The 20769-nt window shown below is 45.3% G+C and overlaps 1 long non-coding RNA gene across 1 annotated transcript; it reads right to left on the bottom strand.

The window, feature by feature from the left end:
* Positions 1-4728: 4728 nt before the first annotated feature.
* On the bottom strand, positions 4729-11425 carry LOC127586080 (uncharacterized). The gene is made up of 3 exons (XR_007958627.1): positions 11144-11425; positions 9395-9452; positions 4729-4789 (listed from the first exon to the last, which is right to left on the bottom strand). It is a non-coding gene; the product is annotated as an uncharacterized LOC127586080 (long non-coding RNA).
* Positions 11426-20769: the final 9344 nt, after the last annotated feature.

The following is a 20769-nucleotide window of genomic DNA, read 5'->3' as shown; positions in this document are numbered from 1 at the left end:
GAAATCCAAGAATGAAGCCCCAGTCTGAAAGATGAATTGGCAGAATTCACCAGTTGCATTATAAATTTACTTAGTTCATTAATCTCGATAGATTTTAATTTCATTTCTAAATTCTATTGTTCCCTTCTCTCATCCACACCCCTCTGTGTACACACAGAGTCTCTCTGTTCTCCCTGCGTCAGGGAGCAAGCAGGGAACCTAATCTGATGCTGAGATAGTTCTCTGAATCCAACATGATTGCAGGTCCTCTGTCTGATGTTGAAGCAACCTTCGGCGAGCACCTCTAGTGTTTCACCCACTGATCAAGACTGGCACACAGTGATCGAGGCTGGCAGAGTGGAGACTGACTTGTGCCGATGTTACCAAGTCAGGAAATGAGTGATTCCTGTGGACCAATCTGATCTGCGGCTCATCGGAAATACACTTCTGCGGCCTCGCGGACGGGTTAACCTCGCCCCCAGGGCTGCTGCCAGCCCTGGTGCTGTGGGCTGCATCAACTGCCTGCGACTCCTCAGGATTTCCCCTCCACCACTCCCGCTTTGGACCAGTTGGGTTTGATTTGTTTCTGCTCAGTGTTTGCCTCTCATTTTGTAAAACACTGTTTCATGATTTCAGTGGAAATTTGTTCTTTTGAAGGAAAGGAAAAGGTTTTCTATATCTTAAGCTTTTAAAATCATATCCAAAATAATAATTTTGAAAGAATGAGTGAGTTTTTAAGGATTAAATATTGGAGATTTTTTGCCTTTTATATATAAATGCAAAATAGTATTAAAGCAGGGACAATTTTGAGCAGTAAAAGTTATTACATACCTCAGGAACATGAAGCACCGGGTATTGATGGTGGGGAGGGGGAATCACCTCCGTTAGGAAGGGATGGGGCGGGAAGTTTCCTCCTGTGGCTCCGCTTCCTTCTAATGGGGCAAACGTGTGGCGTTTACAGGCCAAGGGCGATAAGCCAGAGACTTCATTTCTAATCCAAGCCATTACTTTAAATTCCTGAAGAAAAGATCCACCTCTATTTTTAGAAGAAAAAAATATTGTTTGAGTCTGCCAAGAAAGTTTGTGCTGTGTTTGTTTAGAGTGAATATTGCCGAAAATGGGATTTGTTGTTCAGTCTTTCCCTCTATCAACTTGATTTTCACCTGATGGATTCCACCAGATGGAGTTCTTGTGATCATTTAGTGTTAACTCTTGAAGTTATACTGTCGAGGTAGAGGAATTGCACTGTTAGAAGGCAAAGTCATCTTCAAGCTGGGTGAGTTTATACGTGGCACTGTTAAGATGTCAGGGATTGGTTAAACAAGGGCTTGGAGATAACTGCATCAAGACAAGTCAGCAGTATTCTGGGAAGGAATGGCCCCTCGGGTGTTCCTCAGGCTCCGGAATCACTGAAATGAGAAACGGAAGGAATCGGGGGTCAGGGATAAGAAGGAAAATCCCAGAATCCAAAGCAGGTGCATCCGCATCTGGTAGGACGAAATTAGACCCAAAGCTTCTGGGTGAGCTGCTTCATCAGGAGCGACTGTCCGAAGGCTCAGCATCCATTAGCATTCGGGAATTTATTTCAAGCCCAATTTTAGTTCTCTTTTTAATTTTCTAATTGTTTGCTTATCTTTTTACTTTGCTTTAATGCTGAGAATTGTTAAATGAATGACTTGTTACTGCACGGAGTGTGTGCCTAGACTGCAGCAATGACTGAGAATGTGTGAGACAGAGAAATACTGAGAATCTTTCAGGAGGGCTGTACAAATCTCGTGTGTTCCACCGGTTATTTCTGTGGTGCTGCAGTCCCTACAGGTTTAACAGAATTTAATTTGACAACAGGCTTGGTTGCAGAAGGAGGTGCACACCAGCACATTGAGTCCTTACAATGGGGCAGTTAGCAGCTGGTTGGTGTTTCTGCAGCAGCAGAATGATTGCAGGGTTTCTGATGAAAGGTCGTCCATTGGAATCACCTCGTCTCTTCCTCCATAGATGCTTCCCAGTCTGCTGAGTATTTCTACTGATTTCAGTTTTTATTGCTTAAATGCTTTTCCATTTTAATAACTTCATATCTCTCCTGTTCTGTTGAGTGTTTCCAGCGACCATACCATTAGAAGCAGGCTGCTGAAAATTCTCAGCAGGCAAGGAGAAAGATAAAGTGATATAAACCGAGAAGCATTTCTGCAACAAAACCTGAAATCGCCGGAAAAACTCGACAGACCAGGAAGCATCTCTGCAGGGAGGGACAACATGTTTATCCCTCGCTCTGGGGAGATCACAGCTGATCATTTCCCTCGGTGCTGCTGTGGTGGACTTACACTACATCTGTTCACTTTCCTAATAACTAAAATAATCTGTTGATCCCCGTCTTGAATCCACTGGACGATGAAACCTCCACTGCCCTCAGGGACAGAGGATTCCAAGGACTCGTCACCCTGTGAAGGTAGAAATTTTTTCTCCTCACGGTTCTGGATTGCCAACCCTTTACTGTTAGACTGACTTCTGGCTCTAGAAATTCCAGCCCAGGGAAACCTCGTCCCTGCATCTGACTTGTCAAGCCCCATGTGAAAAAAATTCTGTTTTCATTGCAAAAACTATTTCCTCAGTGTAGCTTTAACATTGGAACATAGGGGAAAGAGCTGACCATTCAATCCTACTGAGTCTGTCCATCATTCTATCACAGCATGGCTTGTCTGTAACTAATTCCACTTCTCTGCTGATATCCTGTCAGCCTAGTAAATGTTAAGACATGATTTACCTTAGCAACGTTAGATTTGATTAAGACACATCCCTGCCAGCTTAACTTGTTGTGACCAAGAACCCAAAAGTCACATCAGGATTTTAACAAATACGACAGTTCAGAATCCTAATGGATTTTTAATCCCACCACTTTACCGGCATCTTTCACCTATTTAATTTAACCTGATAATCCTCCCACTTTCCAAGTGTAGAAAGACGGTGAGCATTCATCCAGAGATAATTCTCTCACTGGAGTCCTCACTAGTTTACAGATGCCACACTATTGGGGTATTAATAAGTAAGTTGAAAAAATTTATTCTTGTAACCGAGGAGCAAAGGGATATTTTTCATCCTTGCTGTGTTTGATCCCGAGTTAGAGGGCTGATGATTTGGTTTGTGTGGGGTCAGGGAGGGGATGGAACAAGCAGGGCAGATACAACGTTTTGTTGTAATGCATTTTATGAAGGGCATTATCATCTTAACACACTCGCTTGTTGCTTCCAGTACTTCGAAAGCAGTGTAGAGCTTTGTAACAAATGTTAAGTTAGCCACCGGTTTCTGACAGCTGCCCTGATGGGCAGTTCTCCATCGTTGTTGCTTCCTGGAGGTTGGTCACCAGATCCACCCCTCACCGGATGACACCTCCTTTATACAGTAGGTTCAGAGTCTTTCCCTTGTACTGCAGAACAGAGGGATAAATGGGACACAGAGAAGCTGTCAGGAATTCATTCCACTGAGAGTCACACAGCACGGAAACAGGCCCTTCGGCCCAACTTGTCCATGCTGACTGTGTTGCCCAGCGAGCTGGTCCCATCTGCCCGTGTTTGGCCCACAGCCCTCTAAACCTCTCCTATCTATGTATCTAGGTGGCTTTTAAATTTTGCTAATGAAAGGCTTGTTCAGAGAGAAAAGACTTCTAGGAACAGGGCTCTGGATTTGCTGACGGTTTTCATTTGGACCGTTGGTGCCGTGTATTCAATGTTTAACTGATCCGGGTCCGTTCTCACCCGCACTCTCGACAGTTGTCTCCACTTCCAGCAACTGGTTTCTTATTGACAATGAACAAAATCTGGGAGTGTTGATTAGTCCTGGAGGGTACGCCTTAGGAAAGCATGACCAGTGTCTCCCGTGGGTTGCCAGCTCGGCTGTTGTTGCTGTGATCAATTTCAGGAAAAGGCCACAACTTCATTTAAACCAAGGCCTGGCTCATCACCTCCAGTGTCTGGGGAAGGAGCTTGGATCCCCAGGGCACCCACTGGAACGGTGAGCATTGCTACCAAACCTCAGACCATCAGTGCAACCCTCCAGTGGTTGGCTGTCGGTGTACAGCAGCTGTCCTGGTCCCTTCCTGACTACCTCTCTCTCAGCACCAGTCAGACATGCTCGACGTAAGCGCTGGGGAATTTTCATCTCCCGCTGGAGATAGGAGCAAAGGGAATGTCTTTATTCCGAATTTGGTCAAATGTTTTAAGCTAATGAAACTGCCGTCTGCAAATAAGGGATAGGAAATAATCCTTGGTTATTTAATTTATTGAGTTTGAATGCTGCTTAAGTCAATAACAATGCAACATGTCCTCCCAATATGTGTGGAGGTCTGGTTATCCATGACGGCCGAACCTTTGATGTTGACTTCAAAGGATCAACGCATCTCCCAGACAGAGGGCTAGTTTTACCTCATGCTCTGCCTGTTGCTTAGAACAGTGGCCAGTGGGAGAGTGAACATTGGGGTGGGTGGGGCTCACCATCGAATCCAATAAAAAGGACAATGTGGTTCTGTGAGGTATCGAGCCTGGACAAACAGGTATTAACAAATTCAACCATACGTGACGATTACCAGTAAAGTCAATTTTCTCTTTATGTGATATCATTTGTTTAAACTTATTTTGGAGGATTGTTTGTAAATTATTTCAACATTGCCTTGTTCTTTTAAGCTCCAATAAAATTATTTTAAAAGATGAAGTGTGACTGGTGCCAGTGAAACTCACTTAACTGGGGAACTCACTGGGTCTTTCAGCTGCTCCCACTACAGGGACCTCCTGGTGCCAGATGTCGAGATGTTGCATCGTGTCTGTTAGGGGATCAAAATGCACGGGAGGAGGCTGGTCAGTCTGTTGTGCCCACACCAACTCTTTAAAACTTCCCATTCGTACCCTCCCCACTCCCTGCTCTTTCGCCATAGTTCAGTAATTTTTTTTCCCCTTGAAGTGACTGGTTGCATCACCGCCTGGTACGGAGCCTCCGTGGTACAGGATCGCAAGACAAGATCTCTTTGTTAGTTTCATGTACATCGAAACACAGTGAAATGCACCTTTTGCGTAGAGCGTTCTGGGACGTCTTTGGAATGTGGGAGGAAACCGGAGCACCCGAAGGAAACCCACGCAGACACGGGGAGAACGTACAAACTCCTTACAGACAGCGGCCCGATTTGAACCCGGGTCGCTGGCGCTGTAAAGCATTAGGCTAACCGCTACACTACCGTGTAGACTCAGTCAGCTCCATCACGGGCACAACCCTCCCCACCATCATGGACATCTTCAAGAGGGGGTGCCTCAAGAAGGCGACATCCATCACTAAGGACCCTCACCATCCAGGACATGCCCCCTTCCCGTTACTACCATCGGGGGCGGAGGTACAGGAGCCTGAAGACCCACACTCAGTGATTCAGGAACAGCTTATCCCCCTCCGCCATCAGATTTCTGAACGGTCCAATCTATGAACACTATCTCATATTCCCTTTTTTTGAACTATTTATTTATTTTTGTAATTTATAGATTTTATGTCTTTGCCCTGTACTGCTGTCGCAAAACAAACTTTGCATCATATGTCAGTGATAATAAATCTGATTCTGTTTATCTAATTTTCTGCTGGACGCTAGTGGATCAGTTTCCAATGCCTCGGGCAGTGTGTTCCAGACCATCATCTTAACTACTGTGTAATGTTCTCATCGTCTCCCCTCTCGTTCTTATTCGGATCGTCTTAAACCTGTGTCCTTTAGTTACCAATGGAAAGACTTTCTCCCCATTGAGACCCCTCAGTATGAGTAGTTTCATTATCTCCCCACTTCAGTATCTGTGCGTTAAAGAGAAAATCCTGGCATTACTGATCTTTTTGGGAAATGCTGAATTTTATCACAAAATAAACTGCAGCCAGGGTAGGGGGTAATCCAAGGGAGGAGGGAGAAGTGGAACACATGCCTGCATCACTCTTCAGTACTTATATTGCTGCTTTACTTGATCTGCATCAACGTGTCACTGTATCACTCTCCATTACAGTGCCACCATTCAGATCCTGTCTCTTCTCACTTTACTTCCTCTCTGCAGCTGAGTCACCCTCTGGAGCAATTTTACACTTTAGGGAATGTATTTTGGGAGGGCAAGTGAGCCAATGGGAATGTAGACAATATGGTACAACAGTGAGATGTGTGGAGGAGCAGTGGGGCCGTGCAATGTGTGTCCACAGACCCAAGGAAGTATGAGGGAGGGTGGATGGTTTCCAGGGCACGTGGGATACTTGTCACTCATGTTTAAGATTCATTTTGAGGAACAGGAGAGAGGCCTCCAGACATGACGATCCCAACACACTCTGACCGGCCTCCCTCGTTCTCTCCTCCGGAGACCAGCTCGTCCAACAGTCTGCTGTCTGTGGCCCAACTCCCCAAGTGCCCTTCACCCAGCGCCCACTGAGGTTTGACCTGTTCCTGTTCAGTGTCCGCGGGAAGGCTTTAACCCGCTCTTGCCCCGTATCCTCACAACTCTTTAACACATTGCTGTCCAGTGTGCTCAGAGCAGTTTAACCCACTCCTGTTCAACATCCTCAGAGCAGTTTAACCAGCTCCTGTCCAACGTCCTTGGAAGAGTTTAACCCATTCCTGTCTAGTATACTTAGAAGAGTTTAACCCACCTCCTGTCCACTGGAAGTTTAACCCTCTCCTCTCCAGTGTCCTCAGAGGAGTTTAACCTACTCCTGTCCGGTGTCCATGGAATACATTCTGCCCCAACATCTCTCCCTAGCCACCCTTTTACTCTTTATATAGCTGTAGAACCTCTTGGGATTCCCATTAACCTTACCTGCCAGATCCATTTCATCCTCTCTTTGCCCTCCTGATTCCCCTCTTAGCATTCTCAATATTTTTATACTCTTCAAGGAATTCACGTCCCCGGCCTCCTAAACCTGATGTGTGCTTCCTTCTTTTGACTAGAGCCTCAATATCTCTGGTCAACCAGGGCTCCCTAAACATACCAGGTTTACCCTTCACCCTGACAGGAACACGCTGCCCCTGGACTCTTGATATCACACTCTTAAAAGCCTTCCATTTGCTCTTCGCTCCTTCCCCTTCAAACAGGCTCCCCCAATCGACCGCTGCTAGATCCTGCCCAATTCCCCCAAAATTAGCCCTGCTCCAGTTGAGGACCCTGACCTGTGGGCCCGTCCGACCCTTTTCCATCACTAGCTTAAAACTATTAGGACTGTGGTCACTCGAACCAAAGTGCTCCCTGACCGCCACTTCTGTTACCTGCCCTGCCTCCTTCCCCAAGAGGAGGTGAAGTATTGCACCCTCCCGAGTAGGGCCCTCTATATATTGACTCAGGAAACTTTCCTGGACACATTTCTCAAATTCCACCCAGTCCTTGCCGTTGACGCTCGAGGTAGTCCAGTCAATACCGAGGAAATTAAAATCTCCCACTAATGCGGTCCTATCATTCTTACAACATCGTGGGCCTCATGACCTGTTCCATAGGCGGCGATAAATTAAACTGAATCATCCCGATTCCACCCGTGGCCTTTCCAATTCATTGCAGATCTCAGCTCGTCCCTCCCATTTTATCATGACCCAGTTTTTGGAAATTCTTTTATTTTCAAGGATCTTCCTCCAGGTTACAAACCCCCCACGGGGAGCGGGGACAGAGTGCGGGCACCGAGTTCTGCTTGAGGAGGGTGTCGGCTAGAGGGGAAGCGGCTGCTCCAGGGCTGATCAGGTGAGTGGGCTCAGGAACATTTCACCGCACGGGAGCCGCTGGGACCAAGCGGTCACTTTCCTATTTCCCAGCGGGAGTCAGTGGAAGGGAAACCCACTGCTCCGGGCCGGCCCACGCCCCCCGAGGGCGGCTCCGGCGGAGGCTTCGCTTCGTTCCCGGAGCCGGAGCGGCGAGTCTGTCCGGTCAGGGGACTGGGGAGAGCGGGAGATCCTGCAGCTCAGGGAGGCGGCAGTCGGTGTCTCCTCGGGGAAACTGGCCGGGTCCTGAGGTTTGTTTCTTCCCAGCGGCGACTTTCAGTCTGGGACGGGCGGGAATTGGCTGCGAGGCGGTCGGTTGGAAGAAGGGAAACTCCCTGTTCCCCGCGCTGAAACTCTCGGTCACTGGGCGGGTGGGGATTCCCGGGCCCTGAACGTGGGGATAGGCTGCACAGAGCTCGTCCCCACATCTACACACACCCACAATCAAATGGGATTTGATCATGAGGTCCAACTAATTGTGCAATAAGGAAAAAAAAGTCCCATTTGAGAAGTTAGAAGTGGCTGTTGTGGGGTTACCTAAACGTGGGTTCATCAGTATAACATTCACTGGGACTTGCTTTTCGATGAAATGTGCTTGAGGTGAAGGACTTGCATATGCACTGAGGGCAAATCGAGATTAACCACAGGGCGGAGAGAGAACCTGGGTGGGGTGGCGGCGACGGGATGTGGGGAGCGGTGATGTTCCGCTGTGTTAAGGCGAATGAAGTCGAATGGGCGGAGGTTCGTGTGATGCACAAACACTGACAGCCCGGAAGGCCCGTTTCTCTGCTGTGACTCTGCTTTTGAACAGAATGTTTTCTGGTTTAGGTTCAGTATGAAACATTCTGGTTCGGTTCTCACCCTTCATTCCTAAGCAACAATCGGTGGTTTGTTTTTCTGGTTTAAAAGCTTTCATGTGAGGTCTGTATTTGGTACTAATGGCTCATCTAAATGGCCAGCTGTGACCATGATTATTGGCAAGCTGTTTGGCTGTAGAGGGGTCGCAGATGAGCGTGATATGTCCCCAGCCTCTGTACTTCCAGCATTATTATAATGATCAGAACTGGTAAACCTGCACAGTCTTCTCTCTCAAAATAGAATCGTACAGCACGGAAACAGGCCCTTCGGCCCAACTGGTCCATGCCTACCAAGATCCCCATCCAAGTTGTCCCTATTTGCCAGCATTTGGCCCATAATTTTCTAAACCTTTCCCATCCATGTATCTTTTAAAAGTAGTTATTTAAAAAATCATCAAATAATTATAAGAAGCGTTAAAGAATTGTAAGAATCATCTCAGGAGAAAGTGATGAACAAGGAGAAATGAAGGAATTTTATAGCAGAACGAGGTTGGAGGTTTATAGATGGAAGTAAGGCAAAGTAGATGCCACTGGAATATTCTTTACTCAGAGATTAATATCGTCTTCCTGCCATCTCGCAGTCCCCTTTGGAAATGCATCTAATTATGTCTGTATCCCATTTAACCATTTCATTAAGAGAGCTATTGGAACAAATACCAGGAAAACAGGAATGATAAAATGTTTAAAATACTTAAATCAGGCTGGCAGGGATCTTTCTAGTTGTTGAAACTGCAAGTCTTGCGCGCTCTATGACAAAGAAGTGTTTTTTGGAATCTTGCGGTTGTGAGAGGTGTTCTCAAAGTGCAGAGGTTTCATTATTTACCGTAAGTGTCAGCCACAGCAGGGACGGAGTCATCTGGGGCAAGGCAGCAGGAATCCATCTGAAAGGACATTTGGGAATCATTTTGGCTGCTTCACGTTCACTTTCACCCATACCAGGTGATGTCCACTTCACCAGAGACTGTATTTCAGTTCTCGTGGTCATGGTGGGATTTGAACTTGTGTTCTCTCTTGTTATTCAGTCAAAGAGCAAGGAAACCGGCCCTTCGGTCCAACTGTTCCATGCCAACCAAGACTCCCATTTGCCCATGTTTGGCCCATATCCCTCTAAATCTGTCCTCTCCACGTACCTGTGCAAGTGCCTTTTCAATGTTGTTAATGTACCTGCCTCATCCACTTCCTCTGGCAGCTCGTTCCATGTATGGACCACCATCTGGGTGAAAAAGTTGCCCCTCAGGTTCCTATTAAATCTCTCCCCTCTCACCCTAAACCTATGCCCTCTAGTTCTGGATTCTCCAACCCTGGGAGAAAGTGTGTGCATTCACCCTATCTATGCCCCTCAGGATTTTATACCCCTTATTCTCCTACGCTCCAATGAAAAAAGTCCCAACCTGCTCAACCTCTCTCCATAACTCAGTCCCTCCAGTCCCAGCAACATCCTCATAAATCTCCTCTGAACTCTTTCCAGCTTAATGGCATCTTTCTAAAACTGACCACAATATTCCATATGTACCAGAGTTTTGTACAACTGCAACATTAACTGAGACTTGAATTTTATTCAATTCAAGTCTCTAGTTTACTTCAATATTGTAAGGATTAAATCGCCTTGTCCATGGGTCTGGTAGTTATTTAACAATTCTCTTTTGAACAAAATGGTTCCAAGTGACTTTGCTCTGTAATCCCGACAAACTGTGCTTCAGTATTTGATATTTTTCCTACAATGGCCAGAATGAAACTGCTCAGAATTCCTCGTAGTGAAAATTCCTGATGCCTGGTGTCATATGTTGTTGTTGTCTGAATTCTTGAAGGGCAATAATTTCCTCCTCTTCAGCTTGTGAACCAATTGTTAGTTGTTCCAATTCCCCCTGCAATGTGCCCTGTATTGTGACTGCAGTTCAGTGATTTCACAGCCTTGTCTACTGGAATTTTCCTGGCTTTCTTCTCATCTGTGTTCTTTACAGTAACTGTGAAAGTGCATAATGTTGTGAATTTTCTGAAACTTATGGGAAATTTGTAAACTGCATTTCCTGCATTCGTCAAAATATTTTGTTTATAAAAAAACAGCTTAATAACACAGAGAAAGCTCCAGTTAAGCAAAATATGTCAGCCCTGAAATTTTGCAGTGGGATTTCGCTGGGTAAATGCCTTGTGTATTTGTCTGAAATTCTGGATTCAGGTTAGTTTATTGTCATATACACCAGGGTGAAATGAAATTTCTTGTTCACATGAAGCTCACAGAATAAACAGTATACATGGGAATAATAAATACAGCAACAAATGCAAAACCACAGAATGGTACAAAGTGCAGAGTGCAAACTGAAGCAGTGGAAAGGAACTGCTAAAGTGAGAATAATGGAAGAGGTAGAGTTAAGGGTTGGAGCAGGTGGCAGCACCATGGGGAAGGGGGTGTGGCAGAGGTGACTGGTTCCCAAGTCTGAGAGCAGTGGGGAAGAAGCTGTCCTTGAGTCCACTCTTTTTGCTAATGTGGTGATGTTTTCTAAATGGTTGCACTGGTCAAAAGCATTAATAAACATGCAGAGTAACAAAACCAGAACGTGCTGGAAACACTCACCAGGTCAGGCAAATTAATTTCAGTTCTGTAGTTATGCGTCTATCAAACGTATAACTCAGTGTTCTCTTTCCAGGTGAAACATTTCAATTAATCACTCCTGTGATGAAGGGAAGATGCTGCAGTTTTGTGTGTCTGCTGGTCCGCGCTGTGATGATGGGTGAGCAATGGAATCGTCAGTGCAAGTATCACTCACACCTTGTCCTGAAGTTTGTGCAACTCGAACTAATCTACGGGATGAATTTATACTGGCAGGGACAGACCCAGTCAGTGATCACATGGGTCAGAAGGTTTTGGGTTGAAATCCCATTCAGGAGCTGTGGGCACTGACATTTAGGCTGTTGTTCCATTGCAGGGCTGAGGGAGCGCTGACCTATCTGGATGGCATGCAAAACAAATGTTTTTCACTCTATCTCGGTACATGTGACAATAATAAATCAATAATAATAAATTGCTTCTACTTTTCCTGCCTTACAATGGCAGTGAATCGCTCTGGGGTGGTCTGAAGCCAGATTCTTTAGATCCAAATAAAGGCCTTTTCTCATCGTTCCCCCTCACACTCTGTGTGAAATGTCTCTTTACACCCTGACGCTGTCTGTTCCTATGGCATTCAGCAGCTTCTCACTGCACAGCTCCATGTGGTGTGTGTTACTGCAGAAGGCCATGACACGGGGACACACAAAATTCTGTAGATGCTGGAGTCTGGAGCAATACACACAAAGTGCTGGAGGAACTCAGCAGGTCAGGCAGCACCTATGGAGGGAAATAAACAGTCGACATTTTGAGCCAAGACACTTCATCAGGACTGGAAAGGAAGAGGGCAGAAGCCACTATAAGAAGGTGTGGGTGATGGGGAGGAGCACACGCAGGCAGGTGATAGGTGAGTTCAGGTCTCCTCCACCTACCTTCCCCCCCCCCCCTCACCTGGACTCACCTATCACCTGAACTCACCTATCCCCTGCCTGGGTGTACTCCTCTCCCTTCCCCCCCCCCCCCCACTACCTTAGAATATGCCAGTTGACAGTATTTGATTGCCAACGTCTCCTTGCCTTGTATTCCAGCCACTCTGAACCAGATTCCCAACACTTTCAGATAATTGGAGCTGGTGGTAAGGAGGGCAGAGGATTGGTTAGACCAACTGCTGAAGGACATGGCCTCACCTTTGCTGCGATTGACTCTGCCCCGAGGTCTATTTGAACTGGTCACAGAAGTTGATTGATCCATGGACCAACAGTGGATCCAAGCAAAAGTTTCTGATGTTGTCCATGCACAGGGAGATTTTGACCTTTCTCCCCACTGCTGGGCATCGTCACCCTTCTTATGTCCATAACCTCCCTGTTGGACTCAACAAAAGGCACAACACAACACACAAACAAGAGAGAGGAGAGTGGGCAGCTTTGCCTGACTCCAGGTTGAATGGGAAGCTTTGTTTCCCACCCATAATTTGGACTGCACGACTGATATCTTTGTATAACATCCCTGATTCTCACCCCAAAGTCAATTTTGGAGACCACATCCATCATATATGTGAGATGTTCTGTCAAAGGACTTCTCCTGGTCCGAAAAATTACTATCTCGGTATACACCAATGGTATTCATGAGCAGCGCAAAGCTCTTGTAGATCTTCCTGCTGCACTGTGATTGTTTGAAGAATTCTAAAAATTGAATTGTTTTTATACGTTATATTTTCCCAGAGGAATCCCGTGTCATTGTGCCAGTCAATCCCCTCATAGTCAGAATGGGTGAAGATGTTGTATGGAGTGCCAGTTGATTCCAGGTATATCTCTGGACAACCTGGAGGTTCGCTGGTTTACATTTATACACCGGCAGACAGGATCAACCTGATGTGCAGGACAAGGCTTATCGAAGGAGGACGGAACTTTTTCAGGAAGAGTTTCCCCGTGGAAATACCTCACTTAAGCTGAAGGGGATAAAAGTATCAGATGAAGGGAGCTACACATGTTCCATCAAATCCAGCACATTCCATGAACAGGCGGTGCTCAGGCTACGAGTTGAAGGTGAGTCCCTCCAGTTAGAAATTATTAATCCACAGCAGGATTTTGCAGTGCAAGGCTTATCACTGTTTGATGGCCCTCAAACATGGAGAGCCCTTTCCTTCACGTGTTCCGCCGTATCATCGTTGGTACTAATTAAATCCCATTTGCAGTTTTTGGACTCCGGCCCTGGATTCACCTGGAGGAAAACAACAAGCACGGAGTTCATGTGGTGTGTAAATCCGATGGGTGGTATCCTGAGCCACAGATACGGTGGGTGGATGGGAGCGGACAAGATGTGATAGCACTGTCTGACACACGATTTACAGAGGGGTCCAGAGGCCTCATCACTGTCCACAGTCACATTGATGTCACAAGTGATTCCGTGAACAAGTTTTCGTGTTTCATCCACAGTCAGCCATTGAGAGAAATACGAGAGGCCCATCTCCAGATATCAGGTATGTGGGAGCCCATATTCTAATGCTGGCAATCAGGATAAAGAAATCTGGGTCCAGTGCATTTGTCACTACTAAAGAAGGGATCTGTGTATTATTGTGGGATACACATGTCTTCTGTTTAATGTTAGTTCAAGTAGCTGATTTTGCACTGAACGGCCATCCTAACACGAACAGAGTGGTACAGGAGGGGCAAGGAATGCTTTGGTCTTTATCTTTCTGGAATGATGACCAAGTTTGTGTCCATGAAGTTTTTATTCTTTTGCTGGGGATGGGGTTTGGTGGAGTTTCCCTGATGTTCCCACATTTCACCAGGAGTACATCTCAGCGCTGACCTTCACCAGAATCGATGGGATTGGTAAACTGCTAACAGGTATCAGACTGAAATCAGCTGTGACTTATACAGTGCATGACACACAAAAGTTTTTATCTGTGGTCTGAATAATGCCTTTAGGGTAATGGGAAGATACTGTTTGGAAATTCCTTGGCTCCATGTGGAATGTGCCTCACTAATGTTTGTAGACAATATTGGACCTTGGCTTGCTGGCACACGGCCCTGTTATTTGTAATGGGCTTGTGTTAAAGTTTCACCTGCCGCAAAGGATCTGGCAACAGACAACTCCCATTGCTATCAAGCTCCATGATCAACGGGTCCTGTTGTTTCAGCAAAGGATCAGTCCAGTGGTGAAGCTGCCCCTCCCACGTCGTCTGGGAGCTCCCTCTGTGCAGTCATTTCCTCCCGTGTCATAAATCTCCCTCACAGCTCCGCTGCAGTTCTTGATCTGTCAGTGTTCTTCTTGTATCTAGGCCACTCCTATTGATGTCCAGATACTTTTCTGCTAATGGCTGTTGCCTCCTGGAGACTACCAGGAAATTCCTTCTCCTCTTGCTCCACAACACACAATGAAGATAGAGGATGTCAGTTACTCTTCAAACAACTGTGGGTGACAGGGAATCACTAAAGAGTATTTCTGCTCAGAGTTCTTGGTCCAGAGGGTTCTGCTGTGCTGGGTTACTTTCTATCTCTTTCTTTTCTCCTTCCAGTTCCTGGAGAGAGAATATCAAGAAATGCTTCTCTCCTGTTCTAGTGTCAGAGGCTCATCAGTGTCAGTGCATCTGCAAACTGAATTAGATGTTGGATATTTGAAGCCTGGGCTTATTTTGCAAAGAATAACTGTGGGGTGTGAGCTCCTGCACCACCTTCCCTGCTCTCTGTGCTGAGAGGGGCCCCAGTATCTGCTCCGAGCTTTATGTATCCGGTGATCTCCTGCAGCTCACCATTCCTGTAAATTCCGAGCACCATTTCTGGGAGTGAATTCCTGTTTACTTGACAACTTTTATCAGAAATCCCATCAATTCTTCAGTTATGACGTTACCCATAAAAGACATAGCAGGATTCTCCAGTGAGGTGATATGCTGTGTCACCTGGTTGGCATATTTACACTTTTCTCTTTGAGATTGCACTTGTCGATTTTTTTTTTTTAGTATCATTCTTAAATTCTGTAAACATTGTGTATTCTATTTTCCTTTTGGGCTCATGGTATTCATCATGCTTCACCCACTGAGGGTCTATTTTCAGGACTGATCTTTCCACACTCTTACATCTTAGCATCCTGCTTCTACCCCTTTGCAGATCTTCCTTAAGATCCCCATGACACTATCTTTGGGCACCTCTCCTGATGTCCCCTTTCACTGGTGTTACTGTCTTTGCACCAGTTACATTAACAATAATGTCTTGGGAAACTTCTTTACTTTGTTAAGTGCACTTGTTAGTGAAAGTGTAATTCACCAATAAACTTCTGCTGAGATTCAGTATCCAAGATTACTGCTGAGAATTGGTGCTGTGTAGAAAAAGAGCCTGGTACTTGCTGTACTGTATTAGGCATCACTAACCAATACTGATTTTATTTTCGTTCACCTTTTCAGATGAGTTCTTCCCCAAATTCAACATCTGGCTGGTGACTTTCTGGATGTTTGCAGGCCTTGTGTTTACAGCTGCTGCTTTTGATGTAATGATCCACAGAAAGGAAGATAAAATGATTAAAGGTAAGACCACAATGTTTAGTACAAGGCGATTGAACTAAGAATGTTCGTGGAACTGTTGCATTTTTTGTCCAAACCTAAGCTGCCCCAGTAGATCAGATCAGGCCTCGGTGACGGGCAATTAAATAGCTGATGGTGGGAGAAGATTCCACAAACTTCCCCCTTCTCAATGTACTGCATGTGAAGGCTTACAAACAAGGCTAAAGTGTTCCCAACTCTGTTTGACCACAAGTTCCAAGTGGATATTTCTTTTTGGCTTCCTCCTGAGATTGGCACCATCACGGACTGCAGTCTTAAGTTAATTCAATTTACTCAACGTGGTATCAAGAATTGGCCAAGAGTCCGAGCCACAGCAAAGGCCAATGGACGTTGTAATCTCTCAGCTGCAATAATGAAAATTGGTACTCAAAGAAACAGCTGTGCCTCAGTGCGCTTACAACATTGACATTGATCAGACAATGTGAACACTTGCCCAAGTGTGTCCTGTTCAAACAAAACTTGACAAATCCGGAGGTGACCTGCGAATGACTGCCCTTGATATCAAGATAACATTTGATTGGTAAAACTGAGGTCAACAGTCATCATGGAAAACAGTCCACTGGCCCAGCCCCTGTATTTCACTGTAGAAGTCCCTCAGGACTGTGTCCTAGGCCCAGCCATGCTCAGTTGTATCTTCATAAAGTAAAAATTCAGAGTGTTCATTGATAATTGCACTTTATTTGTTTCTTTTCACTACCCAATGAAACCTAAGGTTAAGAAGTTCCAGTTCAGGACCAAATACCCTATTACTGGTGATACTTCCTCTGAATGCTGATTTAAGTATTAGCTGAACAGAAAGTGAGTCATAGAGTCATACAGCAGGGAAACAGGCCCTCCGGCCCAACTCATCCATGCCAACTATGTTGCCCAGTGAGCTAGTCCCATCTGTCCACATTTGGTCCATAGCCCTCTAAACCTCTCCTATCAATGTACTTACCTGGATGGCTTTTAAATGTCACTAATGTTCCCGCCTCAACCACTATTTCTGGCAGCTCATTCTGAAAATGCATCAACCTTTGCATGAAGAAACTGCCTCTGATGTCCCTTTTAAATGTCTCGCCTCTGATCTTAAACCTATGCCCTCTTGTTTTTAGTACCCCCCTCCCTGGGAAAAAGCCTAAGTGCTTTCACCATGTCTATGCCCCTCATGATCTCAGAGGGAAATAAACAGACGACGTTTTGGGTCGAGACCTTTCATCAGGACTGGAAAGGAAATTCTACCCTCTTCCTTTCCAGTTCTGAAGAAGGGTCTTAACCTGAAATGCCTATTTCAGGTTGAGAACCTCAAATCTATTTCCCTCTATAGATTCTGCCTGATCTGCTGAGTTCCTCCAGCATTTTGTGTGTGTGTAGCTCCAGATTCTAGCACCTGTAGAATCTCTTGTGTGCTCCCTCATGGTATTATATACCTTGATCAGGTCACCCCTCGATCTCCTAGGTTCCAGGGAATAAAGTCTTAATCTACGCAACCTCTCCTTGCAACTCGGGGGCCCCCAAGTCCAGACAATATCCTGGTAAATCTTACCTGCACTCTTTCTAGTATAATAACATCTATCCTATAACAGGGTGATCAAAACTGTAAGGTGAGTTGCTATTGAGATGCAGGACATTCATGTAACATTAAGCAAAAGGCCATCAATTATAAATTCTGTTAAGACCTAAATGTAAAATTGCTTGTCAATATAATTCATAATACTAACTGTTTCTTCATTAATCTCGATTAAAACTTTTTAAAATGTCATACTTGTATAGTTCAGTGTAATCAGATTAGAACCAGATCAGTGGGTGATGTTCAGAGAGGTGATGGTGAGGATCCAGAACAAATATGTTCCTGCTAAGAAAGATTATTGGACCCAAAAAAATTTAGGGCCACCTGAATGTCAAAGAACAGATGGGGCAGAATGAGGCAAAAGAGGAAAGCTTATGTCAATGAACAAAAGCTCGGCATCAGAAAACCTCAAGCAGTACAGAGAGTGCAGAGTGGAATTTAGAGGGAAATCAATCAAAGAAAGGGGGTGTGGAAAAAATATCTTCAGGTAAAATCAAAGAGAGTGCAAGGTGTCCAATAAATACATTTAAGGGCAAAAGGATAACAAAGATTAAGATTAGGGTATAAGTAGATGGTGAGTGGGGATAAATTGGTTTATTACTTTCACATGTACTGAGGTACAGTGAATAACTTCTTCATACCATCCATACAGATCATTTCTTTACAACAGTGCATTGAGGTGATACAAGGTAAAACAGTTACAGGGAAAGTGCAGTGCAGGTAGACAATAAGGTGCAAGACCAAAACCAGGTAGCTTGAGAGGTCAAGTATCCATCTTGTTGTACTATGGAACCGTTCAATAGTCTTATAACAATGGGATAGAAGCAGTCCTTGAACCTGATGGTACGTGCTTTCAGGCTTTTATGTCTTCTGCCTGATGGGAGGGGGGAGAAGAGAGAATATCTGGGGTGGGAGGGGTCTTTGATTATGTTGGCTGCTTTACCAAGGCAGTGAGAAGAGTAGACAGAGTCCATGAAAAGGAGGCTGGTCACCATGATGTGCTGAGCTGTGTCCACAACTCTCTGCAATTTCTTGAAGTCATGGGCACAGCAGTTGCCATACTAAGCCGTGATGCATCTGCATAGGATACTTTCTATGGTGCATCAATAAAAATTGATGAGAGGTCAAAGGGGATATGCCAAATTTCTGCTCTATGTACAGTGTGGAACCAGCTGCAGAAGTTTGGATACTGACACAGTCCTGTTCTTACTTTTCAGAACTGCAGTTACTTTGCACTTTGGAAGGTAAGATATTTACAAAATTTCTGACTCCAACTTGCTTTGACTGAAAAATAAATTTTGAGGTTCACTTCCTGAAACCGCCCCTTTTCATTAAACTTCCCTTCCTGGCCCTGCTGTCAGCTGACATTGGTTAGTTCTGCTCCACTCCTTCAAATCTGGTCTCATCGCCCTCTCCTCAAAAACAGCATCCTCTAATCGTCTATCCTTGCAGTCCACCACTCCACCTCAGTTTCCTCACAAGTCCTCACCCATCTCCTGACTTGTGCACACCTTCCCCAGACACCATGGTTGGGTTTAATCAAACAGCTACAGATGCTGGGAATCTGAAATGAAAACAGAAAATGAGGGAAATGTTTAATAGATCGGGAAGTATCCCTGGAGAAAGACAGGGTGACCTTTCGATTGTGGCAATGTCACTGACCTGCAGACTTAACTCCTTTTCTCTCTCCACAGACGCTGCCTGATCACTGATCATTACCAGTATTTTCTGTTCTTATTCCATCATATTCCATTGGAAATAAGGCACCAAAATGGGTTATTTGGTCCAACCGTCTATCTATATCCTATTCAACCATCATTGTCCCCACTCCTGACAGAGGGTAACCCATTCAGAAACAGAAAACAACCCCCATTGTATACCCAAGAGATTCTCCATAGATGCTGCCTGACCTGCTGAGTTCCTCCAGCATTTTGTCTGTGTTGCCCCATTATAGGCCCACAGTTTGACTGTCAGTCCAGGCTCCTGTCAGAGTGGGGACCTTGGTTACAATGTGCTGGAAACAGATGGAAAAGATAGCAGCGCTGTGGTTGGCTCCAGTTCTTGGGGTTTCAGCTCCCAATCTGTGGCAATGCAGAGCTGGGAGAATCAGCAGGGACTGATCCTGTGAGAAGCAAATTCTGCAAACCTTTCCCTACTGTCCAGCCTCTTTCTGCAACCTGTACTTCAGTTGTTCCTGAAATCTAATAAGATGATTATTTTGAGATGGACAGACCATTTGATCTGCTTTGTTAATCGCTGTGTTCTAAACCAGCAGCAATGAGATTCTTCATTCCTTGCTCCTAGTCTGTGATGATCTTGTCTCTACCATTGACCACGCAGTGAAAATGTGAAATATTTCTGTTTTGTGCAGGTCACAATAATGTGGAAATGGATTATGATAAGTACAGGCTGTTCCACAATTCAATGAAACTGTCTGCTCATTCATAATAAAGACTGAAGCACAGTCCCGGAATGGGTTAATGTTGGTGCAGGAACAGCTCATCTGATGCATTCGTTGAACAAACATTTTTGTTCATACAGAGCTGCTTTATTTTACCTTTTTCACTCTGCTGGAAGATGTATTTCAAGCGTAAAACATAAAAGTTACCGTATTCATCCATGTACTTTGATGTATTATGCCTATATTTTGTGAAGTTATCGTATTTTTGGTAACATTTGTAAAGCAGTGACTCCCAGGTCCTTTTTGTTTACACAGTACTGTGTGATGAGTGAACGGATGATCATTTCAAGAGGTTGAGGCCAGTTGTGGAGCTTGGATTCCAGGGATGAGTTGGGTGTGGGACCGGGACAGAAGACCCGACACACCAGCGGTCATTTCAGCTTGGGTCAGTGGTGGACTGCTGACCCGGGAGGGTCAGTTACAGCTGAGTGACGGACAGAACAGGCCCCCAAACGCCTGTTATTTCCCTCAAATCCTTTTGAAACCTTTTCCTCAAACTATGCACCACCAGGAAAAAGATTCTGACTTCTTACCCAAGCTAAACCTGTTACAAATTTTACACAGAGACGCAAGAGACTGCAGATGCTGCAACATGGTGCAAAAAAAACTGCTGGAGGAACTCAGCGGGTCAGGAAGTAATTTTATACACCTCGATCAGGTCGCTCCTCCACCTCCTTCCCTCCAAGGAAAGCAGGCCCAGCCTATCCAATCTCCCACCGTAATTGAAGTCCACCAATCCAGGTGACATCTCACTGAATCTCTTCTCTCCAGCACAATCACATCCTTTTGCCAACTGAGAGTTAACAACAGAGTGTAGACTGGAGTCTGAAGGAGAGAGCAAATCACTCGAATTCACAACAATCTGGCTGGTTTCAAGGTTCTGCGTGTCTCTCACAACAGGTCACCAGATTTGTTGAAATCAATTTCAAGATTTGACGTGTTGTTTGAGTCGATGGGCCTCCCCCACACCAGGCATCCCTCTGATGATGGACTGAGCCCCAGCCCTGGTTGGCATGGTAACCTGGAGACATAAGAGACTGCAGATACTGGAATCGGGAGCAAAAAATAAACTGCTGCAGGAACTCAGC

Source organism: Pristis pectinata, chromosome 34 (assembly GCF_009764475.1).
Source record: "Pristis pectinata isolate sPriPec2 chromosome 34, sPriPec2.1.pri, whole genome shotgun sequence".
Classification (NCBI taxonomy): domain Eukaryota; kingdom Metazoa; phylum Chordata; class Chondrichthyes; order Rhinopristiformes; family Pristidae; genus Pristis; species Pristis pectinata.
This window is presented reverse-complemented; position numbering and strand designations above follow the sequence as displayed.